Genomic DNA, 12,503 nt, shown 5'->3' with positions numbered 1-12,503 from the left:
ACACTATGCAAATTCAGAAGGATGTAGATTGTAGCAGGTAATTTGAGATGTAGAAGCCTGCACAGGATAGAGTAGCACGGAGAGCTGCATCAAACCTGACTCTGGACCACAACAACAACAATTGCAATTTACTTCCTGTCTTATTATATCATGGAATGGCAGAGAAATCTTTAATGCTTTAAAGCAAATGAAAGTTTGTACTTCATAGCTAGGTCACCTCTTAAAAATATTTCCAGACTGGGTTTGGTGGCATGTCCGGCGAGGTACCGCATAGACCAGGTGGAAATTTTTGGAAAATTGTGATGAGGTACTATGGAACCGAACTGCTGAGGTCATCAATCCCTAGGCTTACACTCTACTCAATCTAACTTAAGCTAAGGACAACACACACATTCATGCCCGAGGGAGGACTCGAGCGTCCGACGGGTGGAGCCGCGAGAACCGTGACATGGCGCCTAAGACCTCGCGGCTACGCCGCGCTAGACCAGGTGGGGGAAAGTCTTGCGCACTGCACATATACTGGTGCCTTAAGCCACGACACACGCCAACAGGGACTTTATTGTCTCAGCAACCAATTCTTATGCCATGTGTATGTTATCGTTTCCGTCGGTATTGCTACTGAAATACCACTGATCGCTTCTTCATTTTCTGTAGTAATGCAAAATTGAAAAGCAATGGAAATTTTACGAATAAAAATAACTCTCTTCTTTCTTCTTTTTAAAAAAAAAGAAGTTTATTTAAAAACGAAAAGTTTTAACACTGCTGCTGTGGCTAATTCATATTTCGGTTTTTCTGTCAGTTATCACTAAAAGTAGAAAAAAAGTGTTATAACAAAGACTAAGCAAATACCGTAAAATAAAGGTTATTCACAATAAAAATGTCGGCAAGTGTTTTAACTGGTCGGTTTTTGGTATCCCGAATTTCAATTCGGGAAGTGATCGTTTTGATAAAAAAAACAGCGGTTGGTGTGTGCTTTCATCTTGGAGATGAATGAAGTTGCGACGATTTTAATTTTTCAGGTCTAATGTAAAGTTCTTGCTGGTGCAGTAAATCTGCTCTTACACTTGTCGTAAAGACGGCGGTTGCGTCACGGGACCCTCGAGCTACGCTCGACATAGCTCCCTCCATTGCCCCAAAAGCATGCCCGCCCATTCCAGCAGCTTCGCGTGTTCTCTCCAGATTTATTCAGCGTCCGCTTTTCCCAGTCGGCGAGTTTTATGGCGCCGTCTCCGTACAGTAAAATATCTCTCCTGCTCGCTGGTTGTTCTCGACGTCTTCGGAATGGCATAGGCGAACGTCATATATCGCGTGTCACCGCCTTGCGGAAGGAAATAAGACCGAGCGCCCACCTGCAATATCTTTGCCTCTGTTCGCAGGAAAATCCACTTTCCTGCACTCCAGTCACATCACACGCACGAGGCATTGCCATCGCTCGCTTTAATCATATATACACACATAGCAAACAAACTGGTACACCTGCCTAACATCTTGTAGGGCCCCCGCGAGTACGCAAAAGTGTCGCATCAAGACGTGGCATGGACTCGACACATGTCTGAAGTAGTGCTGGAACGAACTCACAACATGAATTCTGCACGACTGTCCATCACCCAGTAAGAGTATGAGGGAGTGGAGATCTCTTCTGAACACCACGTTACAAGACATCCCAGATATACTCAATAATGTTGATGTCTGGGGAGCTTTGTGGCCAGCGGAAGTGTTTAAACTCAGATGGGTGTTCCTGGAACCACTCTGTAGCAATTGTGGACGTGTGGAGTGTCCCATTGTCCTGCTGGAACTGGCCTTTGGAATGTACAATGGAGATGAATGGATCCAGGTGATCAGACAGACGCGTCACCTGTCAGAGTCAAATCTAGACGCATCAGGGTTTCTAGTCATCGACAGTCCAATGCCGGTGTTGATTGGCCCAGTCATCGAGGGTACACGAGTGGGCCTTCGGCTCCGAAAGCCCATTTGACGTTTCGTTGAATGGTTCGCACGCTGACACTTGTTGATGGCTCAGCACTGAAATCTGTAGCAATCTGCGGAAAAGTTGCATTTCTGTCGCGTTGAATGATTCTCTTGAGTCGTCATTGGTTCCGGTCTTACAGAACCTTTTTCCGGCCACAGCGATGTCGGAGATTTGATGTTTTACCGGATTCCTGATGTTCACGGTACACTCGTGAAATGGTCGTCGGGAAAATGCCCACTTCGTCGCCACCTCGGAGATGCTGTGTCGCATCGCTCGTGACCCGACTATAAAATCACGTGACTCTTGATAGCTGCCATTGTAACAGCAGTAACCGATCTGACAACTGCGCAGACACTTGCTGTCTTATATAGGCGTTGCCGACCGCAGCGCCGTATTCTGCCTGTTTACATACCTCTGCATTTCAAATGCTCTAATGTGTGTGAATTCCTAAGGGACCAAACAGCTGAGGTCATCGGTCCCTAGGCTTACAAACTTGTGCTAACAGCAACACACAGACCCATGCCCGAGGGAGGATAGGAACCTCCGGCGGGAGGGGCCGCGCAATCCGTGACATGGCGCCTCAAACCGCGCGGCCACTCCGTATGGCTCTGAATATGCATGCCTATACCAGTTTCTTTGGCGCTTCAGTGTATGTCTCATTGAAGGTATCCATACACCACCACAATCAAATAAAAAAGCGAATAGTAGAGGGAGTATGAACGAGAACATTGGCGTATTGAAGTTTACGAAATAATGATAAATTTTATTAAATCTTTAGCAACTACAATTAGCTGATAAATCTTACATAAAAAAGGACAAACACAAGTCAGATAAGGAATGGTGTTTGGTAGGTAAATACATTGCGGTGAAAGCTATACAAACTCACCCCTGAATTACTCCATTTTAAAACGCAATCTGACATTGTTTACATGAGTCCGCTGTGAGGCCCAACTCTATTCAAGTAGTTTCACAATCGACCAAGTATACCACATATTACGGTTCACTTGAGAGCAGGAAGACATGTAAATTTCATCTAAGGACCCTACGCCATTGCAACAGTATTATACCCTTTCGCCTTGTTTCAGGAGGCAGCAGGAAGTGGAGAGCTGTGGGTGAGGAGCAGTTCCTGCGGCAGCTGTAATTTTCTGATGTATCCACAAAAATATGCAATTTAAGCGGTCTGGCGTTCTGATTATCAGAGAGATCGGCAGTTGTGGTTGAGCGGTTCTAGGCGCTTCAGTCTGGAACCGCGTGACCGCTATGCCTCGGGCATGGATGTGTGTGATGTCCTTAGGTTAGTTAGGTTTAAGTAGTTCTAAATTCTAGGGGACTGATGACCTCAGATGTTAAGTCCCATAGTGCTCAGAGCCATTTGAACCATTTGATTATCAGAATACTTGGACTTTCCTGTCAGAGCGCTGAAATCCCGTCAAATTTCTGTGTGAGGTCCATCGGTTCGCAAATCTGGTAAAGTCAATTTGCCTCACAGTGGCATTTTTCAACAAGATAATGCGTCATGTCAGAAGGTGAGGAGTGTCGTGGCGTTCTAACTGATGTGCTAGTCCCCCAACGTGCCAGGTGTGAACCTGGAATTTACGAGGATTACGTGACTTGTGTGTGCAGATCTGGTACAAGCTCTCTCCAGCGGATTACCAGGGCCTCGTTGCTTCCAAGCAATGACATGTCGCAACTGTTACACGTGCCAACTATTAGGCAGGTGGTCATAGTGTTTTGACTGATCATATATATATATATATATATATATATATAGGGTGGTCCATTGCTCGTGGCCGGGCTAAATATCTCACGAAATAAGCGTCAAACGAAAAAACTACAAAGAACGAAACTCGTCCAGCTTGAAGGGGGAAACCAGATGGCGCTATGGTTGGGCCGCTACGTGGCGCTGCCATAGGTCAGACGGATATCGACTGCGTCTTTTTTAAATAGAAACCACCATTTTTTATTACATATTCGTGTAGTACGTAAAGAAATTTGAATGTTTTAGTTCGACCACTTTTTTCGCTTTGTGATAGATGGCGCTGTAATAGACACAAACATATGGCTCACAATTTTAGACGAACAGTTGGTAACAGGTAGGTTTTTAAAATTAAAATACAAAACGTAGGTACGTTTGAACATTTTATTTCGGTTGTTCCAGTGTGATACATGTACCTTTGTGAACTTATCATTTCTGAGAACGCATACTGTTACAGCGTGATTACCTGTAAATACCACATTAATGCAATAAATGCTCAAAATGATGTTCGTCAACCTCAGTGCATTTGGCAATACGTGTAACGACATTCCTCTCAACAGCGAGTAGTTCGCCTTCCGTAATGTTCGCACAGGCATTGACAATGTGCTGACACATGTTGCCAGACGTTGTCGGTGGATTACAATACCAAATATCCTTCAACTTTCCCCACACAAAAAAATCCGGGAACGTCAGATCCGGTGAACGTTCGACAACGAATCCACGTGTCATGAAACATGCTATTCAATACCGCCTCAACCGCACGCGACCTATGTGCCAGACATCCATCATGCTGGAAGTACATCGACATTCTGTCATGCTGTGAAACATCTTGTAGTAACATCGGTAGAACATTAAGTAGGAAATCAGCATACATTGCACCATTTAGATTGCTATCGATAAAATGGGGGCCAATTATCCTTCCTCCCATAATGCCGCACCATACATTAACCCGCAAAGGTCTCTGATGTTCCACTTGTCGCAGCCATCGTGGATTTTCCGTTGCCCAATAGTGCATATTATGCCGGTTTACGTTACCACTGGTGGTCATTGACGCTTCGTCACTAAATAGAACGCGTGCAAAAAATCTATCATCGTCCCGTAATTTCTCTTGTGCCCAGTCGCAGAACTGTACACGAAGTTCAAAGTCGTCGCCATGCAATTCCTGGTGCATAGAGATATGGTACGGGCGCAATCGATGTTGATGTAGCATTCTCAACACCGACGTTTTTGAAATTCCCGATTTTCGCGCAATTTGTCTGCTACTGATGTGCGAATTAGCCGCGACAGCAGCTAAAACCTCTACTTGGGCATCATCACTTGTTGTGGGTTGTGGTTGACGTTTCACATGTGGCTGAACACTTCCTGTTTCCTTAAATAACGTAACTATCCGGCGAACGGTCCGCACACTTGGATGATGTCGTCCAGGATACCGAGCAGCATACATAGCACACACCCGTTGGGCATTTTGATCACGATAACCATACATCAACAGATGTCGACCTTTTCCGCAATTGCTAAACGGTCCATTTTAACACGGGTAATGTATCACGAAGCAAATACCGTCCACACTGGCGGAATGTTACGTGATACCACGTATTTATACGTCTGTGAGTATTACAGCGCCATCTATCACAAAGCAAAAAAAAGTGGTGCAACTAAATCATTCATATTTCTTTACGTACTACACAAATGTGTAATAAAAAATGGGGGCTCCTATTTAAAAAAAACCGCAGTTGATATCCGTTTGACCTATGGCAGCGCCATCTAGTGGGCCAACCATAGAGCTATCTGGTTTCCCCTTCAAGCTAGACGAGATTCGTTCTTTGTAGTTTTTTCGTTTGATGCCTATTTCGTGAGATATTTGGCCCGGCCAGGAGCTATGGACCACCTTGTATATTATATACAGGGTGGTCCATTGCTCATATATATAATGTTCTTGTGAATCAGATGCACACAGGTTAGAATTCACGATATCCAGTTTTATGGTGCTATACGATAAGCTCGTTGATTTGAAAAAAGCGTATGGGGCCTGAAGATGGCAAAATGAACAGCCGAAACTGATTGCATGCAAAATGAAATAAAATATCTTAAAGTGCACGGCTATTGGTAAAGTTTATGGATCTGGTATTCGCTTTTTGTTGTGCTATGGTAGGACCACTTTTCATTCTGGATCCCACGTGTTACTCTACCATAATTATGACATTAGAACGCCATAGCTCGGCAACCGACGGAGATTTTTGTCGTTTAGGGCGACGACTGGTCCGGTATGCGTTTTATTGTCATGTTGCATAGATCGTCACAGCGGATGAAGCTCTCACAAAGCAACGGGACCACATGTGTTTGTCTACTTTGAACTTATTTCCAAAAGTTTGAAACAGATGTGGCGCGCGTTTTTGCACATAAAATTCAAATGAAGCCAGGTTTTTGAAAGCGAGTTTTCAATTTTATGGCAAGAATAAATTTCTTATTTGTTTGATTCACTTTAAACCGTTTCCGCTCAATCAGTTCACGAAATAATGATTTCTACGTGCTACATTTACCTCGACTTTACACCACTGTATGTCAACAACTGATAAAGATTAGTGGATGTAAAAATTTTGTTTTCACTTTATGCATTTCTCTATCTCAGTGCCACATTTGAACCTATTCGTACAAGTTTCATGTATAGAAGAGGCGAGCTTCAAAAATCTCCGGCCGGCCGGAGTGGCTGAGCGGTTCTAGGCGCTACACCTGGAACCGCGCGACCGCTACGGTCGCAGGTTCGAATCCTGCCTCGGGCATGGATGTGAATGATGTCCTTAGGTTAGTTAGGGTTAAGTAGTTCTAAGTTCTAGGGGACTGATGACCTCAGAAGTTAAGTCCCATAGTGCTCAGAGCCATAGTCCTCAGAGCCAAAAACCTCCCAGAAAAAAACTTTTTTGCATATTTTTCCACGAAAATCCGGATCTGCACATTCAAACGGTGCCATTATCTGAACATTAATTTCAGCCCAATTTAGATCTTTTGCGAAAGGAAGCAATCGATTTCCACAGTTTGCCTGGGCAACAGCTCCAGTTCGTCGTTCAACGTTTCTTAATATACTGTAACATAGATACAGTAAGCCAGCTCTTGTCCAAATGGCCGCAGCTCCACGGTAAATCAAAAACGTTTCATCCCATGTTTCTGGCTTAAATAGGAATCGAGCTAGAAGACTTCCCTCGAAACTGCCATTTTGCGCGCGGCCTTGTCAAGCGAATTTGTCAGAGCGCTTTCGCCCTGTAACAGTAATTGATGTTTAGTAATCTGTTTGTTGCCAAAATTAATATTATTCGCCGGAAACTGGCAAAAGGAACATAACTGATATCATAGAGTAATTAATTACAACATAATGTATGCAAATTTTAGAGAAACATCATCAGAATATGGATGTTATCAGGAGGCAACATTAAGGTACACATACGTTTCATGCTACAGGAGAATGTTAAAAGTAGGTGCACTGGTAGGATAAGGATAAGGAACGCAGAGAATCACTGAGGAGAGAGACATGTGGACAGCAGCGACAGGAAGAAGGGATAGAGCAGGACTGGGCAGAAGGTGCAAGGGAAGGCCGAGATCAGAATACATCCACAATATAAAATAGGATGTTGGCTTAAAGTGCTACTTTGAGATGAAGAGGTGGACACTGTAGATAATGTCGTGGCCGACGTCATCGAATCAGTCAGAAGACTGGTGAACCACATCCACCCAAAAATGCAGGAAACAACTGCTCAGAGCGTTACCTTTCCCGAGCCAAGTCTTTACAAACTGAGCTATCCGGAAGCGCCTTTCCGGCCCTTCTGAAACTTTCAGATTGTCAGTATCTCCTTTCCCCATTTCAAACACCGTTTTACTTGTCGCTGGAATACTCATAGTGTACTTTCTAATTGTACGCAGCATACAGTATGTGATCAAAAGTATCCGAACACCGCCAAAAACATACGTTTTTGATATTAGGTGCATTGTGCTAGCACTTAATGCCAGGTACTTCCTATCAGCGACCTCAGTAGTAAGTAGACATCGTGAGAGAGCAGAATGGGACGCTCCGCGGAACTCGCGAACGCGGTCAGGTGATTGGGTGTCACTCGTGTCATACATCTGTACGCGAGATTTTTCACACCCCAAAACATCCCTAAGTCCACTTTTTCCGATGTGATAGTGAAGTGGAAACGTGAAGGGACACGTACAGCAGAAAAGCGTACAGGCCGACCTCGTCTGTTGACTGACAGAGACCGCCGACAGTTGAAGAGGGCCGTAATGTGTAATAGGCAGACATCTATCCAGACCGTCACACAGGAATTTCAGATTGCATCAGGATCCACTGCAAGTACCATGACAGTTAGGCGGGACGTGAGAAAACTTGGATTTCATGGTCGAGGGCTGCTCATAAGGCACACATCATGCCGGAGAATGTCAAACGACGCCTCGCTTGCTGTAAGGAGCGTAAACATTGGACGATTGAACAGTCGGAAAACGTTGTGTGGAGTGAGGAATCACGGTACACAATGTTGCGATCCGGTGGCAGGGTGTGGGTATGTCGAATGCCCGGTGAACGTCATCTGCCAGCATGTGTAGTGCCAACAGTAAAATTCGGAGACGGTGTTGTTATGGTGTGGTCGTGTTTTTCATGGAGGGGGCTTGCACCTTTTGATGTTATGCGTGGCACAATCACAGCACAGCAATACATGGATGTTTTAATTACCCTCTCGCTTCCCACTGTTGAAGAGCAATCGGCGATGGCGATTGCATCTTTCAACACGATCGAACACTTGTTCATAATGCACGGCCTGTGGTGGTTACACGACAATAACATCCCTGTAATGGAATGGCCTGCACAGAGTCCTGACCTGAATCCTATAGAACATCTTTGGGATGTTTTGGAACGGAGACTTCGTGCCAGGCCTCACCGACCGACATCGATACCTGTCTTCACTGCAGCACCCCGTGAAGAATGGGCTGCCATTCTCCAAGAAACCTTCCAGCACCTGATTGAACGTATGCCTACGAGAGTGGAAGCTGTCATCAAGACTAAGAGTGGGCCATCATCATACTGAATCCAATATTACCGATGGAGGGCGCCACGAACTTTTAAGCCATTTTCAGCCAGATGTCCGGATACTTTTGATCACAGAGTGTAGCTGTAAATCCTTACTCATGCAGCCCGTTAATGTCCCTCTGACAGAAGCAGGACAGTCCGCCGTTCGTTTCTGCGCAGCTGCCTGTTGACGTCTATTGGCCTTGCGTCACCACAGTCGGCACACATCCGACGCGTCACAAGTCGGCCAGTGGACGCGGAAGGCGCAGTCCGCGGTGCGTCATCGCGGCCACACCTCCGACGCCGTGCGCCCGCTAATCGGGTGCCAATTAGTTCGAACGACTACAAGTTTGCCGTGTTGGGTGTCTCTGCTCATGAAAGACACAACAGCTTTCCCCATACATTTTTACATCGCCCATTAACTATAAAATGGGCCATATATATTGCGACTGCTGTAAGTAATGTCTTTTTTTTTTTTTTTTTTTTTTTTTTTAAGGGGCTCTGTACCTCAATTGGTGTGCACCTTGATAGCTGAGTGGTCAGCGCGACGGAATGCCATCTTCAGGGGGCCGGGTTCGATTCCCGGCTGGGTCGGAGATTTTCTCCCCTCTCGGACTGCGTCTCGTGTTGTCTTCATCAACTCATCCCCATCGACGAACAAGTGGCCGACGTGGCGCCAACTGAAAAAACTTGCACCAGGCGAACAATATACCCGATGGGAGGCCCCAGCCACCCGACATTTCGTTTAACTCAGCCGGTAAAAACGGAACCCTTAGAGGATCACTTTGTTAAACGTCTGTCTACTGTCCGTCTCTGAAGATCCCTCTCTGTCAGGAACGAGCGGAGGTATCAAGTCGAAGTTAATGTCACATGCTAAGGTCTACGGCCTCTTGGTGGCGTACAAACTATAAGCTTCCAAGTCAGTCATCAAAAGATACGGCCTTTTATGGTACTTTTTTGATACTCACAAACTCACTGAACAAAACCGATATCGTACTTCCTGTTGACCTAGAATCATGAAATGTGACGGTATGCAAGATTTTACAGCACAAGTAAAGGAAAAAGAAAAATAAGTTTATTGAAATGAAAAGTGCGTGGCAGCCGATGTCCTCTGGCCGCAATGGACCAACAGAAATTAAAAGTGAATATGTCCTCGGTAGAGTTAGAAATCTAACAGAAGGGAACAGGTTTTTCGAATTATCTAGCAGCTTCAAAGACTTTTAGATCAAACAATATTGACATATTCGGGCTTTTTTACGAGTTAGGCCAGTTCCCCCAGCGCAGTGAGCTCTCTTAGCGGCAAGGCGTTGGCACACCTGCTTCTTGCAGTTTGTTGCCTGAAGTCCTGATCCTGTACCCAAAGTTCAGAAGGTTCGTGAACCATAATAAACAATACTATATGGCTGAAGATCAGACATGTAACAGTTAAAAAACTTTTCATGGGAGGATGAAATGTCTGGTGCTGGATTTGTGCCTGGGGGATGACATCATGTATTATGTTACTTTACATGACACGATGCTTTATATTATATGACATGAGTACTAACACTAACAAGTAAAAAAAAAGGCAATATATCAAGATATTTTAATTTAAACTTCTTTCAATCCACCGAAAATGTGGGAAAACTACTTGCTAATTCCTTTTTTTTTTTTTTTTTTTTTTTTTAAGCCAACTCTACCCAGGTCATATTCACCTTTTTCGTGCTACTGTAGGATCATTTTTCATTCTGATGGAAATTATATTTAAGAATTCACAGTCATTCATTCTCTCCAAATGTTTATATTCCGAGTAACATTTTCTGTGTAAAAGTTAACGCAGGCTTGCTTTAGTGTCATCTAACAAACTCTTTGTGCTGACGAATTCTAATATCTTTGTTGACTATGAAATGGTCGGTGTTAGTTGGAAGAAATCGGACTTTGGGAACAAAATTGGGATATGCCTCCGTGTTCAACTACGTAATATGTGCTTGTTGAAATTCGATTATAATTAAATACGTTTACATCCGAGAAAGGAATAGATTGGAAAGAGAGACGACTGATATAGAATCTATATTTACAACAGAAAGTAGGCATAATGATTGGAAATGAAATGTCATAAGGCAGCAGCATTGGACAAGACGTTAGACAAGGTTGTTGCCTTTCCCCACTGTTGTTTAACGCATACCTCGAAGGAATTATTGCGAAAGGCTAAGATGGGAAAAGAGCAATATGTGCTGGTGGAAAGAGAATTGAATGTATAAGATTTGATGACGACATGGCATTAGTGGCAGAAAGTGAGCGGACAGTGAATAACATGCTGAAAGATCTGAATGAAGCTTGTGTGGAATATTGGATGCAAATAAACAAAGCAAAGACAAAGAGTATGGTCATCAGTACAAGACGCAGACTGTCCAATATTAAAATAGGACGATCTACCATTAGCCAAGTAAGTGCATTTAATTATCTCGAAAGCACAATAACGGAAGACTTGAGATGTCACCAGAATGTGAAAACTCGAATTGTCATAGCGAAGGAGGCATTCAACAGAAGGAGGAGAGTGTTATGTGGCAAATTAGATAGAGGTCTAAGGAAAAGGCTTGGCAAATGTTTTGTCTGGAGTGTGGCACTATGTGGGGCAGACACGTACGCTGAGACGACAGGATGGAAAAAGGTTAAAAACATTGGAGATGTGGATGTGGAGGAGAATGGAGAGGATAAGCTGGATGGAAAGAGTGAGTAATGAAAGAGAATTGGAAGGGGTTGGTGAGAGAAGGTGTCTGCTGAACGTTATAAGAGAAAAGAACAGGTTGCGACATTCGTTGAGAAGGGAGTGCTTGCTAGTAGATGCTTTGGTAGGACTGGTTTGTGGGAAAAGACTGAGAGGAAGAAGGAGATACAAGATGATAGACGACATAAAGGGAAGAGGAAAGTATGCGGACCTGAAGAGGATGGCAGAAGATCGGACAGCCTGGAGAACTATCATGCGAAAACCTGCCTTATGGCAGAACACTGATGATGATGATGATGATGATGATGAGGATGATATCAAAGAACAGTTCTGCAACTGGTTGCAGTGAAGTATGGGAACAGCCAAGCTTAGAATAGCGTTTACCTCAAAGGTCTACAATTAAATCCAGCCACTTCTTTTTAACATCTTAACAGAATCCTATTATTAACAGAAGTGATTTCGGGAATAATCTTCGACGATTCTTCGCTAACAATTTAATGTCTTTCCTTAACATCGAGAAGATCGGGACCGCAGAGGAATCACACCCCGACTTTTTTTTACAAGAAAACGAGCCGAACTAACAACAACAACAACGAGAATTCAAGATGACTTCTGTTTCTAGAATGAATTTTCACCCTACGGTGGAGTGTGCGCTGATATGAAACTTCCTGGCAGATTAAAACTGTGTGCCGGACCGAGACTCGAACTCGGGACCTTTGCCTTTCGCGGGCAAGTGCTCTACCAACTGAGCTACCCGAGCACGACTCACGCCCCGTCCTCACAGCTTTACTTCCGCCAGTACCTCGTCTCCTACCTACCACTCTACAACTCCGCTGTAGTGTGCCAGGAAGTTTCGTATCAGCGCACACTCCGCTGGAGAGTGAAAATTAACTCCAGAAACATCCCCCAGGCTGTGGTTAAGCCATGACTCCGCAATATCCTTTCTTTCAGGAGTGCTAGTTCTGCAAGGTTCGCAGGAGAGCTTCTGTAAAGTTTGGAAGGTAGGAGACGAGGTACTGGC

General features: G+C 44.4%; 1 non-coding gene across 1 annotated transcript; it reads right to left on the bottom strand.

Annotated features, from left to right (window-relative positions):
• Nucleotides 1–12,168: 12,168 nt before the first annotated feature.
• Nucleotides 12,169–12,243, bottom strand: Trnas-cga. Its single transcript has one exon. It is a non-coding gene; the product is annotated as a tRNA-Ser (tRNA).
• Between the last annotated feature and the right edge of the window lie 260 nt (nucleotides 12,244–12,503).

Source organism: Schistocerca piceifrons, chromosome 10 (assembly GCF_021461385.2).
Source record: "Schistocerca piceifrons isolate TAMUIC-IGC-003096 chromosome 10, iqSchPice1.1, whole genome shotgun sequence".
Taxonomy (NCBI): Eukaryota; Metazoa; Arthropoda; class Insecta; order Orthoptera; family Acrididae; genus Schistocerca; species Schistocerca piceifrons.
This window is presented reverse-complemented; position numbering and strand designations above follow the sequence as displayed.